The sequence below is a fragment of the Atta colombica genome, unplaced genomic scaffold (genome assembly GCF_001594045.1).
Source record: "Atta colombica isolate Treedump-2 unplaced genomic scaffold, Acol1.0 scaffold49, whole genome shotgun sequence".
Classification (NCBI taxonomy): domain Eukaryota; kingdom Metazoa; phylum Arthropoda; class Insecta; order Hymenoptera; family Formicidae; genus Atta; species Atta colombica.
The window spans coordinates 659,389-669,469 of record NW_017259538.1 but is presented as its reverse complement, the minus strand read 5'-3'; the positions used below and the strand labels follow the sequence as shown (position 1 = coordinate 669,469).

Sequence of the window (10,081 nt, the reverse complement as noted above, 5' to 3'; positions counted from 1 at the left end):
ATAATATTTTTTTATAATATAATATTTGTTTATAATAGAAAATTGTTTATAATAGAAAATTCAATTTTATTTTTAGAAACAATAATTTTCCGAATATTACATATATATAATTTAACTCTTCTAACAATACTACATATCAGAATTCCAAAAGTGAATCGCATATTATTAATTGAAATTATATGAACACTCCAATTAGGCTTTATTCTTCTATCAAGAGCACTTCCGAACTTACTTGGGAAAGATAACAGTCATCCCATGGCTATTACACAGCCTGTAGCTTGTTATCATTGTCTATCCATTTCAGTAATTTAACTTTGACAATTTGTTATGCGAGAATGTCGAACTCATTTTGCCTAATGTTCTTACCTTTGCCGCGAAATAAATTTACAGTTTGTTTTGACACTGAAATTTTTCTGAATAATTCAGAAAATTACGCACACTCGCTAATGCAATTATTTTGACATAATATACAAGCATTTCTAAAGAAACATCTTTGTTTATTATTTTGTTTTTTTATTAGCAGACTAGACATTAATTTTTAAATTTTGAAACTTATTTCCCACTGTGATCTGGCTTATTCAACGGCATACATACATTATGTATTTGATCAACGTACGCGTTGCAAATATTTTATAAGAAAATTTTTCTTCTTGAAAAATAAAACTTGTTCTCCTAGAAGAGTAAAACTTTTTCCAGAGAACAAATTCCTCCTTATAACAAACATATTAAATGTAAATGTGGATATAATTTGCGTAGAAATATGTTATATGAAAGGAAAACCAATTATATATATATGTTAACAAAATTAGTCCATTCGTTTACATATCATTCTACTCAATTTATCGATCAACATATGTATGATATCTTTTTTCATTACATATACTGTTAAAAATGTAGATATATTATTATTTTCTAAAAACTATCCAAAATATATTATTATTATATATGCAAAATTATTATATGTATAATACGCAGAATTATCCATATAAATTTAAATTTGCCTGGAAAAGAAGATAGGATTTGTTAAATAGAAAAGAAGAGAATAAAATTAATTCTCATAGAAATTTAATACTAACACTGGCCAATAATTTACTCGTTTACAATATTAAAAATATTATTAACAATATTTTTAATGTTCAAAGTAAGTGATTAATTAGCCAGTACTAGTATTAAATTTCTATAAAAGTAGAAAAGAAGGTTAAATAGAAAAAAATTATTGCTTAAAAAAGGTTATTAAAAAAACATCTTAAAAATAAAAAAGTAAAACATTTTATATATAATTATTTCTAAGTATATAATATAATAAAAATTATTGTTATTGCTGTTGATGTTATTGTTATTATTATTATACAGAATGTATGACACATCAATAGAAGTTTTACACACACACACACACACACGCGCGCGCGCGCGCGCGCGCACGCATATATTTGACTATATGAATAAGTTAATAAAGTTTTTTGTTTCATTCAGCATACTTTAATGAGTTTGAAACGCAATGCGACAAAGTACAATGATGATACATAAAAAATATTAAATAAATATCATTATCTTAAGAATAAATTTTGAAATTCATGATTATTTTTTGTTAGCGTTTTGTTGCTACCATAGTACTAGTTTATTATGTTATATAAGCATACATATATAAACATTTTATATATAAGCAATTCTCTAAGTTATTGTAATTATTTTTATTACTATTATAGCTTTTTAATATCACAATTAATGTTACAAAATATAACAATTAATATTAATATTAATTACATTGAAAAAAAGATCTACTTATTATTAGAGAAATGTTTAGCATTATCGAAAAGTTAAATGTGCATAATGTACTTATACATATTTCTTATAACAAATAATACTTCAGTTATAATATTTTAGTAATAACCTTCAACTGAATTTTTTATAGTTTTTAAAAAGCAAAATCTTACTCACAAGCATTTATTAAAGCGAGAGAAGCTAGATAAGAAAAAGCTAGATAAGAAAAACGAATATAGAAAAATATAAAAATAGCAAATGAGGAAAAACAAATTTTAATTTTCTTATGAAAAACACATATGTTTTTTTTTATTTATCGTTTAGTACAAGCACATAATAAAAACTACAACACTAGAAAAAAATCTAGTTACATAAATTAGAAGTCTAATAGATTTAATCAATATGTCTACAGGAAAATAAATAAATCAAAATTCTTTTAAAAATTATCAAATAAACATGATAAATTTGTTTTTAAATATACAAAAATTGTTTCACAATAATATTAAATTTAGATCAGCATAAAATTTTTTAATAAGAACATTTTAGTAAATCGAATTTTAATTCTAATCCAATTAAAAATATTAACTAAATCCTTATAATTAAGTTCATTAAACATTTTTGCTATAAAATATTGAATTCAATCATAATAATCAGATATGCATAATTCTATCAAAATTTTAACGTATTTTATACAATCAAAACATTTTTCTCAATAACGAAAGCAAGAATATAAAGAAATATGAGTACTCACTAGAATTATCTTAACGATTTCGTAGAGATTTTGAAAATCGAACATTCAATCGCACCCTGATCTTCAGAGTCACACACAACTTTTTGTTTTTAAAATTAATTATTTTCACGTGTTTTAGAAGTATGTGCCTTTCATTGCTGAGACTTTGATTCATTTACACCGAAATATTTAGTTAGATATTATGAAAATGAGCATAAGTGCCAACGTAGAATCGTGCTGAGTAGTTAGTCTTCACCAGTCTTTGTCTCTCTCCTCGTCGTAAATGGCGTTTGAGTGGATCGCGAAAGGCAGAGAAAGAGGAAAGGCCTTCTGGAAGGCTGGGTCAGTACTGTCAGCACGAATCGCCAATGGGAACTGTGAAACAATCCAGTCAGAATTGTTTGAAAGCCACAAGTCTTTCCCACCTTTATGTGACGTTGCGGAACGTGTGATTATTCCGTAAACAAAATAGCGTTATCAAGATAGTTACATTTATTTTAGAAAAAGACAAATATAAAGTAAGTATTATTTACGGTGAATACTATTTTTTCCTTGAATTGTCTTTAATTATCTAAATTGTTATTGCGTTGATAGTTGTAAATAAATCATGCAGTTTAAGAATGTGTATTGCACATGTCTACAAAATAATTTATTGCACATAAATATGCATGTATGCATAAAAAATTACAAAAAATTTGATTATTGCTAAATCATTTCCGTATATTAACAAAGGTACAGATTTGAAGAAACACAATCAAGTTGTTTTGAAATGAAAACTGAGTTGTGACTGAAATTAATGATATAAAGCATGTGTTGCACAATTTTTATAACGTATTAGGTGTAATAAAAAGAAATCCATTATTTTTGCATGAAATTGACTGGAAAAATAATGGATTTCTTTTTACTACACCTAATATTTGTATTTTAAATAAACTGTATGTATATGTAAGTTATCTTTATAATGCTCTGTTCTTATTGAACAATTCTTTTTTATAGTTTATATAGTTTAATTATTATTTTTTTATTGTTATAACAATAAAATTCAAAATTTCAATGGCAACAATTTTAATTATTTTACATAAATGTTTTGAGTACTCAAAATGATTTATACAAAATTTTATTGCAATAAGAGAATTATATTAACCTAGTACATTGCAATATAACTTTATATTATTTTAAAAGTATTTTAAAATAATTTTGGATTTTGCAAATTTTAAACCGCCGCTAAATATTTTATTTTGTTTTCCTTTTAAATACAATTTAAAATAATATGTAATTTTTAAAAATGTTTTTATTATTTTGTAAACATGTGTAATACATATTCTTAAACTGTATGATTTATTTACAACAATCAATAACAATTTAAATAATTAAGGATAATTCAAGAAAAAAATAGTATTCGCAAATAAGAATAATTACTTTATATTTGTTTTTTCTTTTATAATAATAACATTACTTAATAATAATAACATTGTACAAAATTTAATTCCAAACAAGTTTGATAATTACAAAGAGAATTATAAAATAAATGAAATATATTTAAAATGGCGATATAAAAAGATTACCACTCTGATGTTTTCTTTTTTCTTTTTGTTTGCAAGAAACAGGACGTAGAACAAAGAAAAGAGAATTTAAATACAGAAGGCATGTGTAACAAGAATTTATATACAAATATATAAAAACTCAAACTAATTAAACCTACATATTATAATATTTAATGAAATAATGGGAAAAAAAAGAAAAATTTGACGAAGATTAAAATACTTAAATTTAATTCAACTTTGAACAGTTAGATTAAAATACATATCTACGACATAAGAAATGATATCGCAAAATTTAACGATGTAAAAGAAAAAAAGTAAGATCACAACGGATATTGGGAATGTCTCTTTTACTTGAATTTATTATTGAATTATTAACATTTATTTATTCCCAGGAAGAGTTCAAATGATTCGAGCTGTTTATAATTCATATTCAAACTGTTTTGTATATTAGTGGATTGTTAAATAATTTTGAGTTCTTGATGATCAAGTGACAAATTAGAAAAAAAACAGCCTTTAACTTTATATCTGAAATTTATTATAATGTAATTTACTATTAAATTATTATTGAACGAATATATATATATATATACACACACACACACACACACACACACACACAATTATATATAACAAGATAGATATTTTGATAATGCAATTAATAGATACAATAGCATATTGATAGAGGTCTAATTAACAAATCATGAATTTTAATCAATAAACTTCTGACCTCTGAACCGGATATAGGCAATGTTTCTACATTGGATATACTGAATTTAACAATACGCTGTATCTTTTTAAATCATACAGTAAAACTAAAAGCATAATGAGGAAAATATTACGTTATTACAGATATGTGGATGACACGTATAGAAAAATAAAGTGATTATGTCAAAGTAAGTTATATAAAATCTTATACTTGAATGAACAGTGTTAAATAAAAACAATGATCTTCAAAGGACATTCTAAAGAATTTCATCATCCTGAGAACGTTCCCAGGAAACTCTATGAGATAAAAGGAAAATTTGTTGTATGAAGATAAACCTTAATATAACATTTAGGACAAGAAATAAAATCCGAATTATAAAAATCTAAATTAAATGATACTCATTTTTTTGAACTTGTAAAAAACATAGAAATCTAAAAATAATTTTATAGAACTATCAAAATAATTATGTAAAATGATCAAGCTGATTGCTAAAATGACAAAACTTTTGCATTATTGCTCATTTATTGTGCTTGCAATCTACACACACACACACACACACACACACACACACACACATACACACACACACACATATATATAAAATAATTATTTTAATACATATAATAAAATTATTTTTGAATCTGTGTCTATATAGCTAAAATTTTAGATGTAGCAATATTGTTCCTTTCATTCAGAAATAATTTTATCGCAAAAATCCAAAATAATTGCCATTGCAACTGACTAAGTCACAATTTAAAAAAGAACCATGTAGTACAAAGATAATTTACCGCGTAATTATGGGTTGCCACTAACATTATTGGAAACCGCGTTGTATAAGTATACGTTATATGGCAGTCTACTATACTATCTCAAACAGTTCGTAATGCCGTTGAATATTCAATAACATTAAATAAATAATAATATGAAATACTAAAGTAGAACACAGAATCATAATTAAGCCATAATGATATCATCACGTTATCATGATGTTTTAAAAATGATTTATTTAAAAATGAACTTAAAAATAACAAATATAGATCACAATGATGTTCTTATAATATTATTATGACTTATTCTGTATTATACTTGCGTAAAGACTAATTAGAAACCATCAATTATTTTTAAAGCATTGCATAGCTATTTACGAAAATAATGAATCTCACTAGGAGTTTAATAGTGAATTACGATGTCTTAACATGCATCAGTGGGTATTAAGTACATTCAATCGCTATAAGTTTCATATTATAATATATTCATATTATATTTCCAGATTTTTGTAATTTAATGTTACACAATATTAAAAGAGAAAAATCCGATTGCGCACATCGCTAATTAATCAATTAATCAATTTAATATTGAGTATGGGAAAAAATTCGTGGCGTTTTTCCCGCTAGATGGCATTAAATGCTCAGCAATCGGCAATTACTAATCGCATCGGCAACACTAGACGTGCGTTTAAAAAGTGACGTGCGTTTAAAAAGTGCGTTTAAAAAGTTTAACCTTTGTTTTGAGCCGAAAAAGATTGAAATCGGTGAAGTGAATCAAAAGTTATTTTATTTTGAAAATGGAAATAAATAAAGAAAAAATTCGCTAGATTTTGCAGTAGCACTACGATAAAGGCAAGAATGCTGCATAGGCTTGTGAAAAAATTTGCACTATTTATTTTGCGGTGAAGATACTCTATCAAAATCAGCAGCACGGAAATGGCTCGCTCGCTTTCGTGTTGAAAATTTCGATGTGAAAGATGAACCTCGCTCCGATTGACCAATCACTGAAAAGTCCGATGAAATCAAGCTAAAAGTCGAGCGTGAAAAGCGTGTGAGTACTGTGGAGATTGCCAGGGAACTAAGCATCGACCACAAAACAGTTTTAAATCATTTACACAAAGCTGGATACAAAAAGAAGCTCGATGTTTGGGTTCCTCACGAGTTGAGTGTTAGGAACATGATGGACCGAATTAACATTTGTAATACGCTACTAAAACGGAATGAAATTAAGCCATTTCTGAAGAGAATGATAACTAGTGATAAAAAATGGATCATCTACGATAATCCAACTAGAAAAAAATCGTGGATAAAGAAAGAAGAAAAAGCGCAAGCAATCGCAAAATCTGGATTGACGAGAAAGAAGGTGATGTTGTGTGATGGGATTGGAAGGGAATCGTTCACTATGAGCTGTTATCGTCTAATCAAACAATTAATTTCGAATTCTACTGTGAATAACTGCAGAGATTACAACAAGCAATTGAGAGGAAGCGGCCAGAATTAATCAATAGGAGAGGTGTCGTCTTCCATCACGACAACGCTCGACCACACACATCTTTGATGACTCGGCAAAAATTGCGAGAGCTTGGCTGAGAAGTTTTAATGCATCCACCGTATAGTCCTGACATAACACCCTCAGACTATCATTTGTTTAGGTTTAGTTCTCTGCAGAACTCTCTTAATGGTGTAAAGCTAGCTTCAAAAGAGGCCTGTGAAAATTACTTGAAGCAGTTTTTCGGAAATCACAGAAGTTCTATCGCGATGGAATTATGGCTCTGCCCCAAAAATGGCAAAATATTATAGAAAATAATGGAGCATATTTGGTTTAAATAAATTGATTTCAATACTCTAAGAAAAACACTTTAATTTTACTAAAAAATCGCCACGAACTTTTTCCCATACCCAATATAAAATTCTAATTGGTAAAGCAATGAAGAATTACTAGATATTGGCCGATATGATGTATGCATCAAGAATACAGACAGAATCCTCCCACCAATTACTTTTAAAATAGAGGGATTACTTTTAGAGTGAATCTTTTTTCTAGAGTAAACCTTTATGGTATATATTTGTATATTAATTTTTTTTCTCATAGGTCTGTTTTTTAATCTTTTTTAATTCGTGGCACATTAAATATTAAGCAAATGATTTATATGAAGTATGAGAAAAAGAGAGTCGTTTGACAAGATTTAAGCTTCAATATAAAACTAAGATGATTTTGACGAGTAATGCCATGTTGGCTCAAAACTTTTCAGACGACTTACGTACATCATTAAATAAATGTATAGGTCTTTTATCAGATTTTATATTCTAAAATAAACAATAAAAAATTCTAAAGATTTACTTATTATTTTATTATTTCAAAAATTATGTTATTTATGCAATAACAATACCACTTTGATTAAAATGAGAGTAAATACAAAATATATTTACACTCATTTTTATCGATAAAATTTCAAATTGATAAAATTAATAAAATATAAATTCAAAAATTAGAAGTAGGCTAGATAATATGTAACTTACGTATAATTTGTTTTAATAGTTCGATTAATAATTATTATGTTTTTAAATATATTGTATCATATTAAGGATTATCACATTAAAGGTCAAAGATTTGATTTTATTTATTGACTAACTTATTTATTTATATGTAACTAATTTGCACATGACATCTAGTGTAGCTTGTTAACAGTATAATATAATCAACAACAATTAATATATACAAAACATTTTAAATCGTATACGTTTCGACTCTAATTTAAGTTTTTTTTTCAGTGCGTAACAATATAAAATCGATTGTAAAGTTCTGATCATCAAATTTTCTATCTGTTGTAATCCAAGGATTAAATAATCAAAATAATTAAAGCCATCATTAAATTAATTAAAGTGGTTATATTAAGTTCGTAAGTAAAAATTCTTTGAAATTAAACGAATAGATAGAAAATAAAATCTTAGAGATAATAAAACAAGCTTCATGTAAACATATAACTATTTTTATTTATTTCTCATTCCTTTCGCTTCTTTTTATCTCTTCTAAAATTTTTGCGATAATGGGAATCATTTGCGACATACCAGTACTACCTGTCATACCGATTAAAAGACCGGTTTTACTTGACTATACATATTACAATTTGTAAAATAAAATATTAATATAGCCTTGATATTTTCATATCTGCAATAAATTACGAAATTAATTTCTTAGAGTGTTACATAGACTGTAACATATAAGTAAACCTACTCAACACTACTTGTACACTGTATGTTGGAAAATTTGTGTTCAATGTAAGACATTTTACATGTCTCAATACACTCAAACTTTTTGTGTTTATTTAATATAAGAATAATTTTCATGTATAATAATTATCATGTATGTATACAAAAAATATAAACAAATATTTTTGCAGCTATTTAATAATTTTCAAAGAAAAGAGTTAAAAGAATTCATTCAGAAAGAATAAAAATAGTAATATTTACTTTTCAGCTTTCATATACATTAAGACTCTGATTTTATTCCGTTTTTCGAAAATACATGTAAACGTGGAACGTTTATCTGTTTATATTCACTTTTAGAAAAAAGTTTACTTGTAAGTAAACATTTACATGTATATATATTGTAATTAATACATCTATTTATTAGAAACATTTTTCCGAATATACGTGTTTTAAGGGCCTGGTATATTTAAAATTATATATTTAAACGAGAATACATTTATATATTTAGCACATCTTTCTATGAAAATCGTCTTGTCAAATATTTTAACATTTTTTTATAAAATTAAAAATCGATTTTATTTTTTGCATTTTCTTATATTTAGTTTAACATTTTAAAGTGCACTTTAAAGCTGTTGTACACAAGCCGACGTAAAAATTTATTCGTACAATTAGCATATTAATTTATTAAAAACATTTGTCCGAATACACCATTTTAATTTTATATATTTACATATTTTTTTCGTTTTTATTGAGATGTCTTTTTTACATTCAAAAAGATTTTCGAATTTTTCACAGATGACTCCATGTAATAAATATAATAAAGGAATAAACATTTATTATTATTATAAAAATGTGAAAATATTCGAAAAGATGTTTTCATAAATGTTTTCATAGATGGATGTGCTAAATATACGTGTAAATGTATTTCGTTAAATGTATAATAGCAAGCCCAACTTAAAACGTGTCATATATTCAAAAAAACGTTTCTAATAAATGAATATGCTAATTATATGTATTTTCGTTTAAACATGTAATAGTAAGCTCTAATACACATATAGAGATATAAAAATTCTATAAAGTATTTGCAAAATTTATAAAATATTTGCAGTTTGAATAAATAATAAAATTAGAATGGAAATAAATTTACAATTAAAACAACGAACAAGAAAATTTGTATAATATTTTAAAATAAATAGACCATTTATAATACATAACATTGTTTGATAACTTAGTAATAAAAATTCTCTTGTTTTTTTTTTACAAATATCAATATTAATAATAATAATAATATTACATAATACAGATATACTCTGTAACTATAATATTACATATATAATATATTACATATAATATGATATATTGC

General features: G+C 25.3%; 1 protein-coding gene across 1 annotated transcript in view; it reads right to left on the bottom strand.

Annotated features, from left to right (window-relative positions):
- Window positions 1-2,825, bottom strand: part of LOC108691682 — a 9,105-nt gene extending 6,280 nt beyond the window's left edge. Inside the window, exon 1 of the mRNA XM_018199555.1 lies at window positions 2,513-2,825. The gene's annotated coding sequence lies outside the window, so the exon portion shown is untranslated. The remainder of the gene's footprint in view (window positions 1-2,512) is intronic.
- Between the last annotated feature and the right edge of the window lie 7,256 nt (window positions 2,826-10,081).